This window comes from Amyelois transitella, chromosome 10 (genome assembly GCF_032362555.1).
Source record: "Amyelois transitella isolate CPQ chromosome 10, ilAmyTran1.1, whole genome shotgun sequence".
Lineage (NCBI taxonomy): Eukaryota > Metazoa > Arthropoda > Insecta > Lepidoptera > Pyralidae > Amyelois > Amyelois transitella.
In genome coordinates this window covers 7,301,316-7,319,733 of record NC_083513.1, presented here as the reverse complement: position 1 = coordinate 7,319,733, position 18,418 = coordinate 7,301,316, and the positions used below count along the sequence as shown (strand labels likewise).

The 18,418-nt window shown below is 35.0% G+C and overlaps 1 protein-coding gene across 1 annotated transcript in view; it reads right to left on the bottom strand.

The window, feature by feature from the left end:
* The window catches only part of LOC106136364 (protein toll), a 110,045-nt gene that overhangs the window by 48,882 nt on the left and 42,745 nt on the right, over nucleotides 1–18,418 (bottom strand). The gene's annotated exons all lie outside the window — the stretch shown is intronic.

Genomic DNA, 18,418 nt, shown 5'->3' with positions numbered 1-18,418 from the left:
TACCAGTTATTTTATGAAAAAAAGAAACAAAAGTTTTATTCTTTATCTATAAAGTAGTCATTCTTTATCTATAAATTGTACAAAAAAAGTTACTTTTAGTTAAAATTAATGTCTCGTGGGAATCGCATTATGAACCTTAAAAAGCATATAAATGGCGGCGATGGTGTCCGCACCCCGTCACGTCTCGTTCCCGGCGGGAGCGGTATGCGGTCTGCTGAAAGCCGCTTTGCGACGATGAATGTAAGAGGAGGAATGAAGGATAAGATTGAGGAAGTATGCCAGATGATGGATGAAAGACGTTTGGATGTGTTGTGCGTGAATGAAACGAAGCGGAAAGGATGCGACGCGACGCAGCACGGCCCTTACACGGCGTATTGGTCTGGAATTTCCAGTACCAGCCGAGGCTGTCAAGGGGTCGGTCTAATTCTTTCTGCACGAATGGCTGAGTGCGTGAATGAGTATGAGTGTGTCAGCCCTCGTCTTCTATGGATTAGGCTGAAAGTTGGAATCACTCGGATCTTCGTTCTAGGTGTTTATGCACCTTGGGATGTGGGTTCGAGGGGTACAACATCAGCAAAAAGCGAAAACGAGGAGTTCTGGAATAGTGTAAGAGAAGTATTGAAAGTTACCAAGCCAAATGAGAAGATTATTATGTTAGGTGATTTTAATGGATGGGTGGGTGTAAAGCGTGATGGATATGAAAAGGTGCTTGGTGCGTTTGGTGACGAAAAGGTGAATGATAATGGAAGAAGTGTATTAGAAATTTGTCTAGAGTGGGATCTTTTTGTGTCGAACTCAATGTTTCAACATAAAGAGATCCACACCTACACAAGAGTGGAAGGTATTTTAAAAAGTATGATAGACTTTGTGATTGTAGATGAAAGATTGAAGAACAAAGTGCTGGATACCCGTGCATATCGCGGTGCTGGCATTGACTCGGACCATTTACTGGTGATATCCCGGATAAGGGGTATCTTCAATCGCTGGCGGCACAGGGTAAGGGAGCAAACCAGCGCTTTGGAAAGAGTAAAAGTGGAAAATTTGCAAGATATGGATGTAGGTAAGAAGTATATTAATAGACTGAAGGATGAATTTGAAGATTTATATGAAATGAGCGATATTGAAGATGGATGGAAGGAACTTAAAGAAAGAATTGTGAAAGTAGCTGTTGAAGTGTGTGGTGTAAGTAGAAGAAGGAAAGGAAAAAATCACAAAAATGCGTGGATGAGTAAAGATGTGCAAGAACTTGTGCGATTAAAGAAGAAAGCATGGCTGGATTTGTTAGCAGCAAAAGCTAACTTAAGAATGCAAGAGGTTATAGATGAAGATGTGAATGAAGCACGTAAGGAATATAAGAAAATGAAAGATTTGGTTAAGAAAGCTGTGATTAGAAAGAAAGAAGAGTATAAAGAGGATTTTGATAAAAGGCTATCAGAAGACTTTCAGTCAAATCTGAAAGTATTCTGGAAATCCGTAAGGTCAGCCCGAGGAAATACTATAACCAGAGAGCTGACTAGGATCAGATGCCAGGATGGTAGCGTTGTGAAAGGAGAAGAATGTGTACTAAAGATATGGAAGGACTATTTTGAAAGTTTATTTGAAAAAAAGGAAGGAAATAAGAAAGATTTCTGCTATAGCGAAGAAAAAGAGAATGAGATGGAAGGCGAAATTGAAATGTTCGAAATTGTGGAAGCACTTAAGAGTATGAAAGCGGGAAAGGCTGCTGGGTGTGATAGAGTGTCGGTCGAGATGCTTAAAGCAGGAAAAGGCGTAGTAGCTAGTCAGTTGTACTGCCTTTTCAATTTGTGTTGGAGAAGCGGCCGAGTACCAAAAGATTGGTGTAAGGCTGTTATCGTGCCACTTTACAAAGGAAAGGGGTCGCAGCTGGACTGCAAAAATTATCGTGGTATAAGCCTGCTTAGCGTCGTCGGCAAATTGTATGCTAAGGTATTGATTAATAGAGTCAGGAATGAAACTGATGACAAAATATGGGATGCTCAAGCGGGATTTCGAAAGGGAATGGGATGTACTGATCAGGTCTTTTCCTTGCGGTGCATAGCCGAAAAGTTTTTGGCCAAGAGTCAAAAAGTCTATTGCACATTCGTAGATCTGGAAAAGGCCTATGACAGAGTTGAGAGGAATGAATTGTGGTCAGCACTTTCTATGCATGGGGTGAGCAGTCTCTTAATACGAGCACTGAAATCCTTATATGAGGATTCGAGTGCTTGTGTCAGGATAAACGGAGCGCACACTGAGTGGTTTAAGATTGAGAAAGGCGTTAGGCAAGGATGTGTTGCGTCACCGTGGCTGTTCAACCTATTTATGGATAGCTGTTTGACAGATTTGAAAGAGTCTAAAAGTGGATTAAGGATGAATGAGTTACTCGTCAAATGTCTGCTCTATGCCGACGATCAGGTTATACTGGCGTCATCAGCGGAGGAGTTACAGGAGATGGTAAACTGTATGCATGAAGCTTTAAAAGAGAAAGGAATGAAAGTGAACGTAAGTAAAACTAAAACACTGGTTTTTGAAATGGAGAAAGAAATGACAGCATGTAATATTTTGATTGGAGGAGAAAAAGTGGAGCAAGTGAAAGAGTTTGTATATCTAGGATCAAAGTTTACATCAGATGGCAAGTATGATGGTGATATTGAAAGGAGAGTGAACGCGGGGAACATGGTGAATGGAGCTTTGCATGCCTTTATGAGCAGTCAGAAACTATCCAAAAAGGCTCGACTGGCTGTGCACAGGGGCGTGTTGGTCCCGACATTAATGTATGGGAGTGAAAGTTGGGTATGGCAAAAGAAGCATGAAAGCAGAATAAATGCAGTGGAAATGAGAGCGTTAAGGAGTATGATGGGTGTGAAATTGAGTGACAGGATAAGGAACAGCGTGATAAGGGAATGTTGTGATGTGAAAGAAGATGTAGTTACAGGAATAGAAAAGGGTATGTTAAGATGGTTCGGTCATGTGGAGAGGATGAATGAAAGCAGGTTGACTAAGCAGATATACAAGGAGAGTGTGGAGGGAAAGGTCGGAGTGGGAAGACCTAGACGAACGTATCTTGATCAAATTAAGGACGTCCTGGTAAAGGGTCAGGTCAAAAGTACCCGAAACCGCCGAGCTTGTATGAAGAGAGTTATGAATGTGGACGAAGCGAAAGAAGTATGCAGAGATCGTGGCAAGTGGAAAGAGGTAGTCTCTGCCTACCCCTCCGGGAAAGAGGCGTGATTTTATGTATGTATGTATGTTAATGTACTAAACAATAAACAACATCACAGATGTCATAGACTCCAAACATTTTATTGAATGTAAGATAGATCTTTGTTTATAACTGTTTATTCAGGCGTCTGCCTTTGTTCAAGTTCTAGAATCATGTCTCTCAAACTTGTACTTAGCGAAGAAGTTTTGAGTGAAAAATTACTGTAATAATTTTCGTGGAACTGAGAACGTCTTGCCTTTAATTAGATTGCCGAGTGAACTGCGTTTCCTTCGCTCATTTTCTTAATCGCTTTGTAAGTTATGTTCCGATAAGTTTCTCTGAGTGAACTATTTTAAACGTTATTTATTTAAAAGTTTTTTAGATTCTAAGTCCCTAAACGTTTATTGCATAAGCATTGAACCGATAAATTATTTCTTAGAAGGTATACCTATATAGAAACTAGGAAACACGCAAAGACATGAAAAGTACTTTTTTATCTAATTGCCACGTTTATAACAATTTAAATAATAAAATAGTTTTAATTAAATAGTCACCAAAATCTGTAGGGAACAAGCCAAAAGCGCATGAAACATAGATACGTAATTGATTTAAAGCAGGTTACAATCTAATTTTCTGGTTAAATCGATACCCCGGCTCGATGAAGTAAAATTGTATTATTTTGCGCTGCAAATTGAATTCTGTGATCAGCGGGGACGTGACCGAAATACGTCACACGTTGCCGCTTTTATGCGATATTTTATGTGTTGCCTGCGGTTGATTCCGTGGTGAAATCAGAACAATTCTTTTAGGGAAAGTACTTGAAATTGTACAGCTTCTTTGTTAGAAATCATATTTTATTCACGAAGCTTATTCAATTTGCGATGTTTAGATGTAGGCAGCGGTTGATTTCGTCATGAAATCAGATATTTTAGAGAAAGTACCTACTGGAAATCCTATGGTTTCATTGTTAAAGATATATTTTTTAAACTAACAAAAACACATTCACCACACATTCACATCATTTTAGTTATTCCAATAGAGAAATTAATAAATAACTTCTAGCTCGGTCCCATTACTTTTTTTTCACAGTTAATTTCAGATTTCGCAGACACGACATTATACATTGCTACCAGTCCCCGTAGTATGGCACGCGCGACGCCGTTTTTATAGCGCGAATAACCATCGCTGCCCCGTTTCACGTCATAATAAAAAGCAAAACAACGATAGTTTATCGCGCGGTGGTTAAATAATTTAATCTAAAACGTATAAAGTGAAATGAAATAAATAATTTGAATTGAATCAAAAATTTGGACAGAAAGAATTTTATAAGTGGCAAGTGAAAAGATGTTGTCTCTGTACAACACTCCAGGCGTCATTTTATATATGTATGTGGACTGTTTTTTTTTTACAAAGTGTTACTTTGACTTTCTTTTCGGTAAATAAATCAATTTGTGTTAAAAGTTATTGATTTTGTGATTAGTTTTGTAGGTAATTACAATGGCCTATTTTCCCGAAGTTTCATCCCTAGGGATCGGAACTTTATATTTGATCATCGTTTTCGTAAATAGAAGCTGCTAATAAAGCAAGTTTGTTTGTTTTTCTCACAAATTTTGGTCATTAATCTGCCATCATGTTACCGGATCAGATTTATGGTAAGGATAAAGAAAACTTTCGGAAATTTTCAGTGTTAATTTCCCCTTTTACATTATGTAATTAGTTTAAGTAATTTGTTTCAATGATTTGTTTTGTTCAGTTCATGGGTATTCAACAAATGGGTTAAGCTTATTCTTTGTTTTTGTAAGTTATTTCATTTATTACTATTTTCATTATAAAGAACATGCGATTCGATTAAGGATTAATGCAATTTATTTTAATCATATCTTTTCATATGAAGAATTAAAAAAAAATCAATGTACTTAAATACCTTTTTGCTTTTGTAATTTTATTTATTGACTAGCTTTTGCCCGCGGCTTCGCCTGCGTTAATTTCGCTTCCATAAAAAGATTGCTTAGATTAAGAGCCTTGCATTGACATAAACTAATATTATGCAAAAAATAGATGTGCCTACGTGAGTGCGTATTTGAGGATGCTATTCAATCATGCAAATTCAACTGGATAGATTTTGATGAAACTTACGTACACGGGAAGAATAATGCCTGGAATAGAACATAATTTATTTTTCCTACAAAAGCAAAGTCCCGGGGGCGCAGCTGTTAAAAAACGAATAAATTCTAAAGACAAAAAAAGGTAAGTATAATAATGGAAAGTTAAAGTATCTCTTTGTATACAACATTTGCTGTCTTGCCCATTGGAGACATCACAAATAAACTGTCACAGCTGGTGACCCGCGAGCAAGCGACGTAGAGCTGTCCGTGGGAGAAGCAATTCGTCCTGAGGTCGACTCCGGCTGCTCCAAGACTTTGCGATTTGTTAATTGTCATCGCGAAACATATAGCCACTGGAAACTGTACACGCTTAAATTGAAATGGAAAGTTGTTGGGAATGAGGGGAATGCGCGGTATAAAAACAATTTCACCAGCTGCACAACCAGTAAGAATTTTAGCTTCTATAATATTGTTATGAAGCGACACCACTTTAAGGCGAGTCCCATTACAACGTTTCGGCGGCGTTAAGTTGCGCAGCAACATAATTGGAATGCCTACTTTTAGTGCAATTGTATGCGCGGGCAGTCCAGATGCCGAAAGTGAATTAAGGAACTCTACCGGATAAGTTGTAGTATCGGTACTATTTAAAACTGTATTTATGGATTGGTATATAATTATCATATTACGTGTTAGACTTAATTTCCTAACCTGAGGCCAGAGTATGGATCGTTTGAGACATGCGCTTACTTCATCAGCTCTAGTACCTCGGCTTATTACGGGTAGAGTCTGGCGGAAATCACCACAAAATAATACAGTGGTACCACCCATAATGCGATTCCCTGTTATTTTCTCCAAATAAGTAAATGTCTTAACCATGGAAACTAAATCAATGAAAAACGAATTTTTAATTAATTAAAAAATTTGCCAGCGGCTACAATTGCGTTATTTCTTAAATTCTCAAGTGGCGCCATCTCGTATCGGGTGGTCAAAAAATAAATATCTAAACCACGGGAACTAAATCAATGGTGAAACGGTAAGTACTGACGTTGCTATATGTGTGTTATTCCTGCTAATCTTGAGGAACATGGCAACCGTCGCCGATGCGGGGTGCGTCAAACTACCTACATAAATAAATCTTCTCATACATAAAAAAAATCTTCTTAAAGATGTGGTGAAACAGTAAGTACTGGCGAAACTAAAATTACTTAATTAAAACTTAATTAATAAAAAAAATTGCCAGCGGCTACAATCGCGTTATTTCTTAAATTCTCATGTGGCGCTATCTCGTATCGGGTGGTCAAAAAATAAATATCTAAACCACGGGAACTAAATCAATGGTGAAACGGTAAGTACTGACGTTGCTATATGTGTGTTATTCCTGCTAATCTTGAGGAACATGGCAACCGTCGCCGATGCGGGGTGCGTCAAACTACCTACATAAAAAAATCTTCTCATACATAAAAAAAAAATATTCTTAAAGATGTGGTGAAACAGTAAGTACTGGCGGAACTAAAATTACTTAATTAAAACTTAATTAATTAAAAATTTTGCCGGCGGCTACAATCGTGTTATTTCTTAAATTCTCATGAGGCGCCATCTCGTATCGGGTGGTCAAAAAATAAATACCTAAACCACGGGAACTAAATCAATAAACAAAGCATAATGAATTAAATCAATAAAATGCTATTTTTTTAATCATTATAATAAATATAAGAATTAATTATTTATAGTGCCGTGTGGTTCCCGGCACCAACACAAAAAAGAATAGGACCACTCCAGCTCTTTTCCACGGATGTCGTAAAAGGCGACTAAGGGATAGGCTTACAAACTTGGGATTCTTTTTTAGGCGTTGGGTTAGCAACCTGTCACTATTTGAATCTCAATTCTATCATTAAGCCAAATAGCTGAACGTGGCCATTCAGCCTTTTTAAGACTGTTGGCTCTGTCTACCCCGCAAGGGATATAGACGTGACCATATGTATGTATGTATGTATAATTATTTATAGTTTTTTATATCGATTTAAATCAAAAATGACGAAGTTCCATACAAACTTGCACCCCCTATTTCATCCCCTTGGGATAGAATTTCAGGATAAAAAGTAGCCTATATTCTAATCTAGGTTACTAACTATATCTGTGCCGAATTTCGTTCAGATCCGTTCGGTAGATTTTGCGTGATGCGCGTACAAACATACAGACAGACAGACGGACAGACAGACAGACAAAAATTTAAAAAAAAATTTTTTTGGCTTCTTTTGACCCTAAAAAGACCCCTTATAATTTTTTTTCTTAAATATCTTCAATGTACAGACAAAGTTGAGTTACAGTTTTATTATATGTATGGATGTAAGCTGCTATGTATCTACACGTATTCATGACTTTTTTAAAAGACCGTGAGCCCTAAAAGGCGTGATTAGTGATAACATGTATGTATATGATAATAAGTATTATCCTGATTTACATCAGTTAAATAATCTAATAGCAACCAGTACAATTCGAAACCTTACAATAATCTTAACGTTACGACTATTTTTATTTTCTGTGCCTTAACTAGACAAACAAATAAGATGGCTATCCGTTCTACGAGCACGATTCAGACCCAAAGCGCCTGAACACAAGAATCAAGCATCTACTCTGTATTCAAATGGTGCCGTGGATTGCAAGACAGCCACTATTTGTCTGGACGTCGTCCTTCTGTGAGCGCTGACACAAAAAAGTGTTTGTGCAGAAGTAACTACCTATCATCCCGCTTCATTTCGGGAGGGTTAAGAACATGCTACATGCCTGATCTGCCTGAAAATGATATGTACTACATAGAGATAAAATACGATGTAAAGTCCAGAGGTACATCCCTATTTTACTTTATTTTTTTATCAATACGAATAAAAAATCTGTCGGTGGATAGTAAATTTAAAGTAATTTTAGAAGTAACATGTCTTGCAAACCACTTAGGCGCTTAAATACTACTAGGTTTTTCATGCGTCTTCGTCCGCGTAGTCTTCACTTCCTATGTTCTGCCGGATCAAATTTATGTCTTTGCCAAATTTCAACTAAATTGGTACAGAAGTTTAAGTTTAACTTGGTAAGAAAAAAATATTTTTTTTTTTACCAAGTTAAGTTAATACATTAAAGTAGGTTAGACAAAACTTGTTTTGAGTACAAGAATACATTTCTCTTGTACTCAAAACGTAAATTTATTATATTCATAGAATATCTGATATTTTCGATTACTGAGCTCAACGTATCTTAAATTTATGATTTGCAGCTCTCTCGCGTTTTCATCGTTTATATAATGACTATCGTTTGCACGAGGCTTTGCTCCTGTAGGAAATCACAGGAAAAGTAACCCATACTCTGTCACTTTATCAAACATCATCAAAATCGATTAAGTTCTATTTAAGTTTATTCAATACAAACAAAAATACAAATCTTCATAATATTATATTAGTATGGAGTATAGAGCAGGCATTTCTGTACTCTCGTTGTTTTACACCGTCGACGAAGGCAAGCGATCATTTTTCACAATGATGCATGGTATTTTACGTTGCACAATGGAGCGTCTATGCGGTGCATTATGTTTTGACGAGTTGACAATTATTCCATTATTCGTGACTCGGTTGCTTCATATTTTATAAAATCTCCTATTCATTTCACCTTATCTCTGATTCTTCAAGATTTTGTGAACAGAGTAAAATAAAAACGATTTGTGTGAAAGTTTTTTATTCTTCAATTAATTTTGTATTAACATGTACTTACATAATTTCTGTATGGCGATTGTGTAATACTGAAATATAAAACATGAATCAACCTTCCAACATGGACTGAGATACCACCCAAAACATTTTACTTTGGCAACACTTTATCCCAACTACCGGCTGTAAAACGAATATAACATAGTTTTTGTTCGAAAAGCCATAACGTTCTTGGCGAGAAATTCCTGGCAGAGCCAGTATAATCCGGATTCAAGAACTTTCTAATAACGCTCACCCCTTAGATTCATTGCACCTTGCAGAAAAATTTCAAAACTTCCCCCGGCGAGACTTACGAGATGTTTGTGAAACTTTTACAATGACATTAATCCCCGGTAATTCCTCGTCTGATTTAAAATTAAAAGTTCCATTAAAGAGTTTAATCTCGAGCCCGATGTAAGACGAGGATAGACAAAGTAAATGTGTTTTTATCAAAAATTGTCATGAAACTTTGTCTTATATCAGTTCAGATGCTGGAATGGTAAAAAAATCTTCGTGTACTTTCTTTAAATGTTTTTTATGTATTCATCTAAATTTTATAAGTGTTATCGAGTTGGCTTAAGTGGGTAAGAATATTATAATATTCTTATTAATCTATTGTATGAATGTCTACCTAGGCATGGGAAGCTGAACGGTTATGTGAGAATTGAATCCGCAAATAATGAAATGTTAATCTATACCACTAACGCTTTAAACTGGTCAGTTTCTTTATGTTCTTTTTTAGTATTTACATGAACACTTACCGAGAAAGATAGTTATTTATTTTTTGTACAAAACTAGGAGAAATGTAACATTTCTGCAGCTTTGTGCCGAAGTGAGTCATTCTGAAATTATGATGTATGGTCTATTTGCTGCGAAGAAACATGATCAACCATTCTGACTTTCCAGTGTTTTAGTTTCCAGTTACTATTATATATTTCATAGTATTTATTTTGTGAAGTGACGGAAAATAACTTTTGTTCATATTCAAATACGATTTTTGCTATATTAATTTATAGCAAAATAGCCGTCACAAATTTAATTCATCAACAAACGAATCGTTTGATAAATTTATTTTATGTTTAATGCATACCATCATCAAATCACAGTAAACTTAACAAAAAACTCATTATACTATATATATTTTTCATTTAATCATATACTCAAAATTTAAATAAATTTGAATATGAATACACGTAAATCACTTTAATGAAGACATTCAGGAAAGAAGGTCGACAAGCGAAATTATAATAATTCTGCTTGGGAGCGCAACTGTATACAAGAAAGAAATGAAATATTCAAATCTGTGCATCTTATATACAAAGACTAATAACTTCGCATCAAGGCTGGATAATAAGAAGAGGTAACAGCAAACTCTGAGCTCCAATCTTCGCTTTATCAGCGATGTTTGGTGTAAAAAGAATAAAACATTTGCTACGTTGTTAAGTTGCAAAGTTTAGTATCTGAGAAGCGAGCCGTCGCCGTCGTCTCGACACCGTCTTAATGAACTTATGATAAAGAACTTCATTTTGAATTTCACTCGAAATAAAGCAGAATTTTCGAGTTAATGTTTTGATTTAATAAGGTGTTGTGATATGGTAATTTACAAATTCTATGAAAATTATGTAAAATCTATTGTGTTGGTTGTACTATGCGACAAATATTCTTGTATATGAAAGTTGAATTGGGTGTATTGAACGGGTCACGACTCACTACGAAGAGATTACTATTTAAGTTAGAATAGTTTTTTATTTTTTGTGTTTCAGTTAATTATATCGTGTGCCCATTGAATTAAGTAGTATTATTGTTCCAATACTACTTAAATTATTAAAGAAATTTTGAAATGTGACAGTGTAATTAAAATTCATTGATAAATATTGATCTGTGGCTTCGTAAGGAAGAAAATTCACAAATTTGATCAAAATAAAAAATATATAAAGTATTTTTATCCTTAAACTCTTATTACTCAGACTGGCTGGCCAAGAAACAAACATGCACATTTAAACATCCTACGCTAAGTATTTTCAGTCACAAAAGAACTTATTTAAAACATAATTTTGTTTAACGTTACTGCAACAGACCTCGAAATTGCTGAAAGTATTATTTATGTATCATAACTTCATTGAAACAAAGATAAGCAAATATATTCCGAATCAAATTTGTTGGTAAACAACAAACAAATTGGTGTATTATCTAGCCATGTTTATGCGACAACGGTTGGCTAGCTGAAGTTGAGAGATGGAGACGTTTGGCCGACGAATTTACTTATTTGCTAACTTTAGATGATATAGACGAATAGTGCGTTGTAAAACATGACTTTTACTTTAGAAATCTCCTCCTCCTCCATACTAATATTATAAATTGTAATTTCAACAACTTGCGATGCCACAGATTCATAATTTGACCAACATTTTACATTAAAAGCACTAAGGTTTTAATGCAAAATCTTAACGAGAATATTTTTAAAGTTGATAGCCAGCAATTTTTTTCTAAATTCCTAAATTGAGTACAACAATTTTTTTAAGAGTTGTATGAACGTAATCAATCAATATATTTATTTTAGTAGTGGTAGTAAGTTAAAGAGTATTTAAATATAATCCAGCACCTTTTCCTTCTACGTAGGTACATACATATGTATAAATGATAGAATTTATTCTTTGACTAAATTCTAAATACGAGAAAACTTTATGAAACCTTCAACAAAAAGAATCGTTTAAATGTTGCTCAGCTACATCAAATGTTAATTTTAAAGTTTAATATAACCATGAACATGTTTCGGTCCCAACCCCGTCATCTAACTTTTGATTGCATTGAGCATCGCTCCTGCATTGCAATGTCGTTGCCCCAAAAAGTTCAGAACGACAAAGTTTCATTTAAAAAATGTATATCGTGCGCAAACAAATAGACCGTACACAATAAATTCCACTTATTTTGCTGAAATCCAACGATTTAGAACTAACTCGGAGTTATAAATTTTCGGATACGCTCCTGAAAATAGCTCTGTGGCGAGGCCTGGTCTGCAGCCAAACAGATGAAATGTTACCCCGTCGCTCCATTAGGAATTAATGGGCCGATTCAAGAAATGTCATCTTCCGGTAAATACTAACCATAATTCATTTCTTAGTGACAGGCCCCGACCTTAAGGGTTTCGGTTGGTAGCGGTCCGTGCGCAAAAACAGCGGCAAACTTCGCCTGCAAATGAAAGTGATTCATTCCGCAAATTAACCTCTGGAAAAATGGCTTTTTGTAACAGAGGCCTGTTTTTACAACCAGCAGAAACAAGATTTTAAGGCTATTTAGTTGATGCATTGAAACTCTTTGAAGTCGAGTAAATAAGCTTGTTTGACAGCGCACTTATTTATTTCGAGAAACAAAGTGATTCCCTTTGATCGCAGGCTTTGACATTGAACCCAAATAAACCTTTTCTTAAGCAGAAGTCACAAATCGTTTTGAAATTCTAATGAATTAACATTTTTATTTTATGTAAGTCGCTGTCCTTTTGATCTTAAGTAACTGGGTGTAGAACTATAATAATCTAAATAAAATACTTGGCTCAAGAAAAAATTAATCTCTTTTTCTTTCAGAACTTAACATTATTAATCTTAACGTAAAGCTAAAATTTTACTGGTTTAAAATCAGCAAGAAAAACAGCATATGACAGCTGCGTCTCTTTTAATGCAGATGACTTAATTTTACAACCAGTGACTATATCGTACCTCAATTATACCAGTTTCTCACCTAACCAAACGTGGTGGCTTTGAGCCTTGTGACTATTGAGGCTTTGTGTACCTCGCAAGGGACAAAAACGTGTATTTTCACTTGAAGAAATCCTCTTATATTAAAATTTACTCTTTCCTCGTCAGTTTGATTCGAGGTGTTGTAAATTTTACGAGATCCCTATATTTGTTTTGTGTCACCCTTATTGCTACGTTTATGCCTTTCTTAGCAATAATATTTATTATACGTGCAAGGTCGTTCCCTTGGTGATACTTCTAATTAACGCAACTGAATTATTTCCTGTCGAATAATTCGAATAAACGTTAATTAATAACAAATTCTATGTGACGTTTCTCAGAAACTGAAATATACGCGCGATGATATTCACACTCTAGAATGGAACAATCACAGAGTTCCTAAATTAAGTCAGAAATATTTAATTTCTTCTCTCGTCTTGTACCAAAGGCACATTGAATTGATATTTGAGTTACGTTGACAATGACAAGACGTATGTACCTTGGTTGGGGACGTCCTGGTGAAAGGTTTTGCCACGAGAACACTAAACCGACGGGTTGACATGAAAATGTTGATGAATGTGAAAGAAACAAAAGAAGTGTGCAGGGATGGTGGCAAGTGGCAAGATTTAGTCTCTACCTACCTACCCCTCTGAGAAAGAGACGTGAAAAAGGTATTTATAAATTTATATAGACGTAAAATTTGGTATATTTATCATAATAGCTTTTACCTGTGCTATTAATCACAGTAATAATAACTAAAGGGTGATTGATATTTTTGGCCACAAAACCCTAAACTATCCGTGTCTATTTCACAACATTTCAAACATTATTGTTCTACATTTCTATAAGTACAATAACATAATTAAACCGGTTTCTGCCAGCCATAGATTACACTCGCAGTTTCAATTAAAACTTCGCAATATTATTTCCACAAAATAATATAGGACGCGTGACCCTTTCCAGCTGCGGGTTTAATGAATAAACCTGCGTGTTAATATTCACACTGTTTATATCTTTGCTCGTTATAATTAATAGGCCTTTCGCAATATTTTGTTGTTTCATTACAGTAATAGAAATCACGCTAAAAGGCCGAATGGGTAAGGTATCCGGTTATACGCCCGTTTTTAGGTGTACTAATTCATAATCTACCACGGCCATGACTATGTTCCAATTTCAATACAATTACGTACATTATAAACATTTAGTGAATAACCAATCTCCCTAGAGAACACTCAACAACGCATCTTCGCAAGAGTGAGAACGACTCATTTTTATTTTCACAATAAATATACACTTTTTTTTGCACATACAGATACTGTCCTTATCAAATTTATTTACCAACGCTATATCATATATCACTCGGCTAATAATAAATCAATAAAGCCAATAACATTAACAACAATTATACCAACACCGCGATTATATGTAAACACGGTAATTACCTTTTCTTTTTCTTATCTTAATTTAAACTTTAAAGTGGCCGAAGATAATATCAACTTTCTGAAGGAATTAATTAACTCAATTGAAGCACTTATAAGAGACAAACGCTTTGTTTACGACGTGTTTGAATAATACAAGATAATTGCCTTGGACATGAGTTGCTACTTAATCCATGAATTGCTAATGGACCAGCCTTGCCAAAGGAGGCCGATAGTTCAATAATGCATTATACATTAGGCTCAAGATTCGGAGCAGATTTATAGACATTGTACTGCTCATTCCGGATTCCCCTTTGCTCTAATCACGAGCACAGATAACGCTTCGTGAAGACACGAACTCTTTAAAGTAGATTCAGTTAAAAAATACAATTTAATGTTATATTAAAGCAGGAGCCGCTTTCTACCATCGCTTTCTATCCTTGGTCAGTGTAGGCCTTCTTTAACTTCCTTCACTTGTAATCCCTGTTTTGAGCAATTAGGATCCATTTTCTAGCTTTACCATTTCTCTCTGATCTTTCTTCGATTGATTGTGATCCAATAAAGACATGACTTCACTGCTTACAGATTTATAAAGATCAGGCAGAAATTGTTCCTGACTAACTACTTCGCATTGTATTAGATACTGCTTTAAAACAAAAGGCTGAAAGTCGTTGAAAAATTGTGGTGTCATGACGGATGACAAGCCTTTCCTCCACGCTCATAGGTGTCTACTTCGCAGATTAAAGATCTGAATACTTTATCCGGTTGCTCTCTAGTAAAATAAGAGTGAAGGTTTTACTTCAACTTATCAAAAAGATGCATTGCATGCATTGATTGCATTTTCAAAACATTATTGTGGATGATTTTGTTAGATCTTATAACGACTATATGAGCAAGTAACATAAAAATATCATATTTGTTTGCCAAAAACAGCATTTACTGAACAGTCATTGGTGGAATGGAACAATTGATGTAAGTAATAAATATTTACTAAAATATGTATGAAAGTGTTCGAGACAATTCATTCACCATTTGTGCTCTTCATGTTATGAAATAAACAAGATTAATTTACAAGAAAACATTTATTTCAAAGAACAATGTTAAAAAATATTTATCAAATCTTCGCATAAGGCAATAAAGTTTTACAATCTCTTGAAACTTTGTAAAGAGGGCCTAAATTAATTATAAAATTTGTGATGGAGTTGCGACGTCTAACCGCCACCGTGAAGAGTTTGTTGCGCAAATCACGGCCCGCAATATGGATTAGGTCAATTTAAAATTATTACCATAATTCCTTATCAAAAACTTTCCTGAGTTACGGCTCTGAATATTCAATTGTTTACATTTTGGTTGTTTCCCAATGTATTACATCTAATAAAGGGCTGTTTTCGTCTGAAATCATAACTACGAAACTTTTGACCGGTAATGATTTGTTGTTTCTTAATAAAAAGGGGGAAAATGTAAATATTCTACGATAGTCGAGAAAAACATCACCGCAGACGAAGTTATAAGCAATAAATTTAACTTTAACATAGAATAGGTAAGCGGCGTCCGCTTCATGTACTTATTAGAAGTTGTACGGTACAAACAACTACTTTAAAATATTATGTATCGATCGTGCTCAATGTTTAAGTATTATTATTTATTACTGAACACTGAGAGGAAAGTTTATCGACGCTAGCATGAAATTTGTAACATTCAGACCTTAAGGCATAGTAGAATAAGAGTTTTTTTTTAGTTTCAACGTGTTTCGAACGAAATTTATGTTCAGTTTATCAAATAGATCCTTGATTATTACACGTACATATCATATTACTACACATTTAGATATTCTAGGCTTCAATATCACTAAAAAATTGATTTTCTGCTTACGCGTGTCGGTGGTCGAATCGGTAAATTTCTCCGGTTTAAATTTTTTTTTTTTTTTTTTTTTATTATTGTATGAAAGATCTTACAAAACATTGAGTAGGTATTAACTTAGTATAGCGAAACCACTAAGGTTTGAGATTGCTTGTGGTGGTTCAAATTTCACATCTGCCATGTACCAATAACTACTTTCGAAGTTATGTATATTAGTTTGAATACTAACTTATTTATTTGTGGTCAACCAACGTTGCGAAACTGAAAGATATGACATGATAATTTAAGTGATGTCGAAATGTCCCATTAAAATGATTAAAAAAAATTTAATTTGAATTTGTGCCTGAGAAAGAATTTTCAAAAGAGGAAAAACTTTTTTTAATATCTCCATTATCTATTTACTTTTTTATATCAAAGCCACAACAGTTATGTGCAACTAAGGGAACGTTATATCGAAGTAGAATAGAATGGTAGGTTACAAAGAAGTTTTCCATTTCCCAGTTTCGTCGATTCGGAATGGGGAAGTATGTCCGGTGCATGCGCTGCTCAATAAATCGTCCGGTCAGCGCACAAGATGTTGCGTACAAATATTGTGCAAACAGAAACTAACCGTGTTAACAGAATCTTAATAAATTATTACTTAACGGCTATAGTTACGTAATAATTTATTAAGATACGTCGAGAAGTTGCAGAAGCTAAAGTTGTGCCCCTTGAATAAATTTCATATTTTCTGATGATTAACAATATACATATTTATATACATATAGTCACGTCTTTATCCCAAACGGGGTAGACAGAGCCCACAGTCTCGAAGACTGAAAGGCCGCGTTTAGCCAGATGAACGTGGCCTTAGAACGTGGCTAGAGGATCACCAAAATTCGAATACTATATCCTTTTCCTTATTCGCCTTTTACGACATTCATGAAAAAGATCTGGAGTGGTCCTATTCTGAAGTACCGGGAACCACACGGCACCCGGATGACTAACAGATAAATGAAAATTTTATTCTCAGGGCATAGCTATGGAAAAGCCTTCCTGAACTAATGTTATGACAATTTCAGTGGATTTTGGTTTTTATCCATTACATTTCTTGGAATTTTGTTGAAGTGATCTGCAATAATTCTTCCCTTCTTCATCGTTTCAAAGTATCAATCAAAAATATAAACATAAACTATACAGATTACATAAATTGAGTTAGACTCGAAGATTTGAACCCGTGTCTCGGGTGTCACAGACAAGCTCACTACCGCTGCGCCACAGAGGCCGTCAACAATAATCTATTTCAAATATAAGAGTGTTTCGCACAGATGCATGTATTATCACTTTGTACTAGCGTCATAAATATCTGTTAGTCTCTTTTATTTGTGTTCTAGGGTCGAGTCGTAGGTTGACTTGCAATTTCCTTGGCCATATAGCTTGCTCTTTAAGTTAGGATGCTAGAATTGGTATTGTCTATCTCCGTTTGTTGTTTTTTGAAATGAGGAACATTTTATGATACTGTAGAGAAAATATAATACAAAAATATTTACATGTTTTTCACTTTATGGGTTCGAAGTTATTTATTGCAGATTTTTTTCCATCTGAATAGTACAGCGAAGTAATATCATTATTTCTTATTTGTACTTCCTAGATTAATATATAACCTGTGGACCAGAACAAATTTGTCGTACATATGTTTTTAATTTTCTTCGAATTAGGATTCGAGACATTTACGCAAATGCCATACTAATGCAACAAATCATAAGAGGCTTAATGTTCACTCATTAATTTAGTATGCTATGTTAAACTAATAACAAAGTCGTCAAAATCTAAAGTTAAAAAGTCTGCTTTAAGATTTCGTCTTTAAAAATTCCCTGCTAGTTTGCGACGGCGACGAAAACATAATTGTAAAAGTTGGGTTAAGTCAGTGCCAAATAGCCCGTTTTAATTAAAAAACCGTGCGCCGTGAGCCTCGTGGCGGATAACAATTTAGTCTAATGGCAACATTACGAGAACTCTTTTATGGACGATTCGGCAGGAAGCCGCATTATTAATGAATCTCTTGATACAGTTTGATACTTTCGACAGCTTTTCTACTAAACTGTACCTACACAATTTCGCCGTGATAAGATCGCCTTTTGTGAATCACCTTAGTGAGATAATAGATGTTGTATGTGTATAATGTAGTTCTTTTGAAATAAGATAATGCATTAATTCAATTTTCAAAAATAATTGTTTATAGATCGACATTTCTTATCAAAAAACAAATTAAGTCAAATTCTAATTTTGTAACATATGATTTATCAAACATTTTTTGCTGTACCTTTTAAACCATTTGTAAACGACTGGCACTAAATTTTATGCCTTACAATTTATGTCATCAACAACTCAA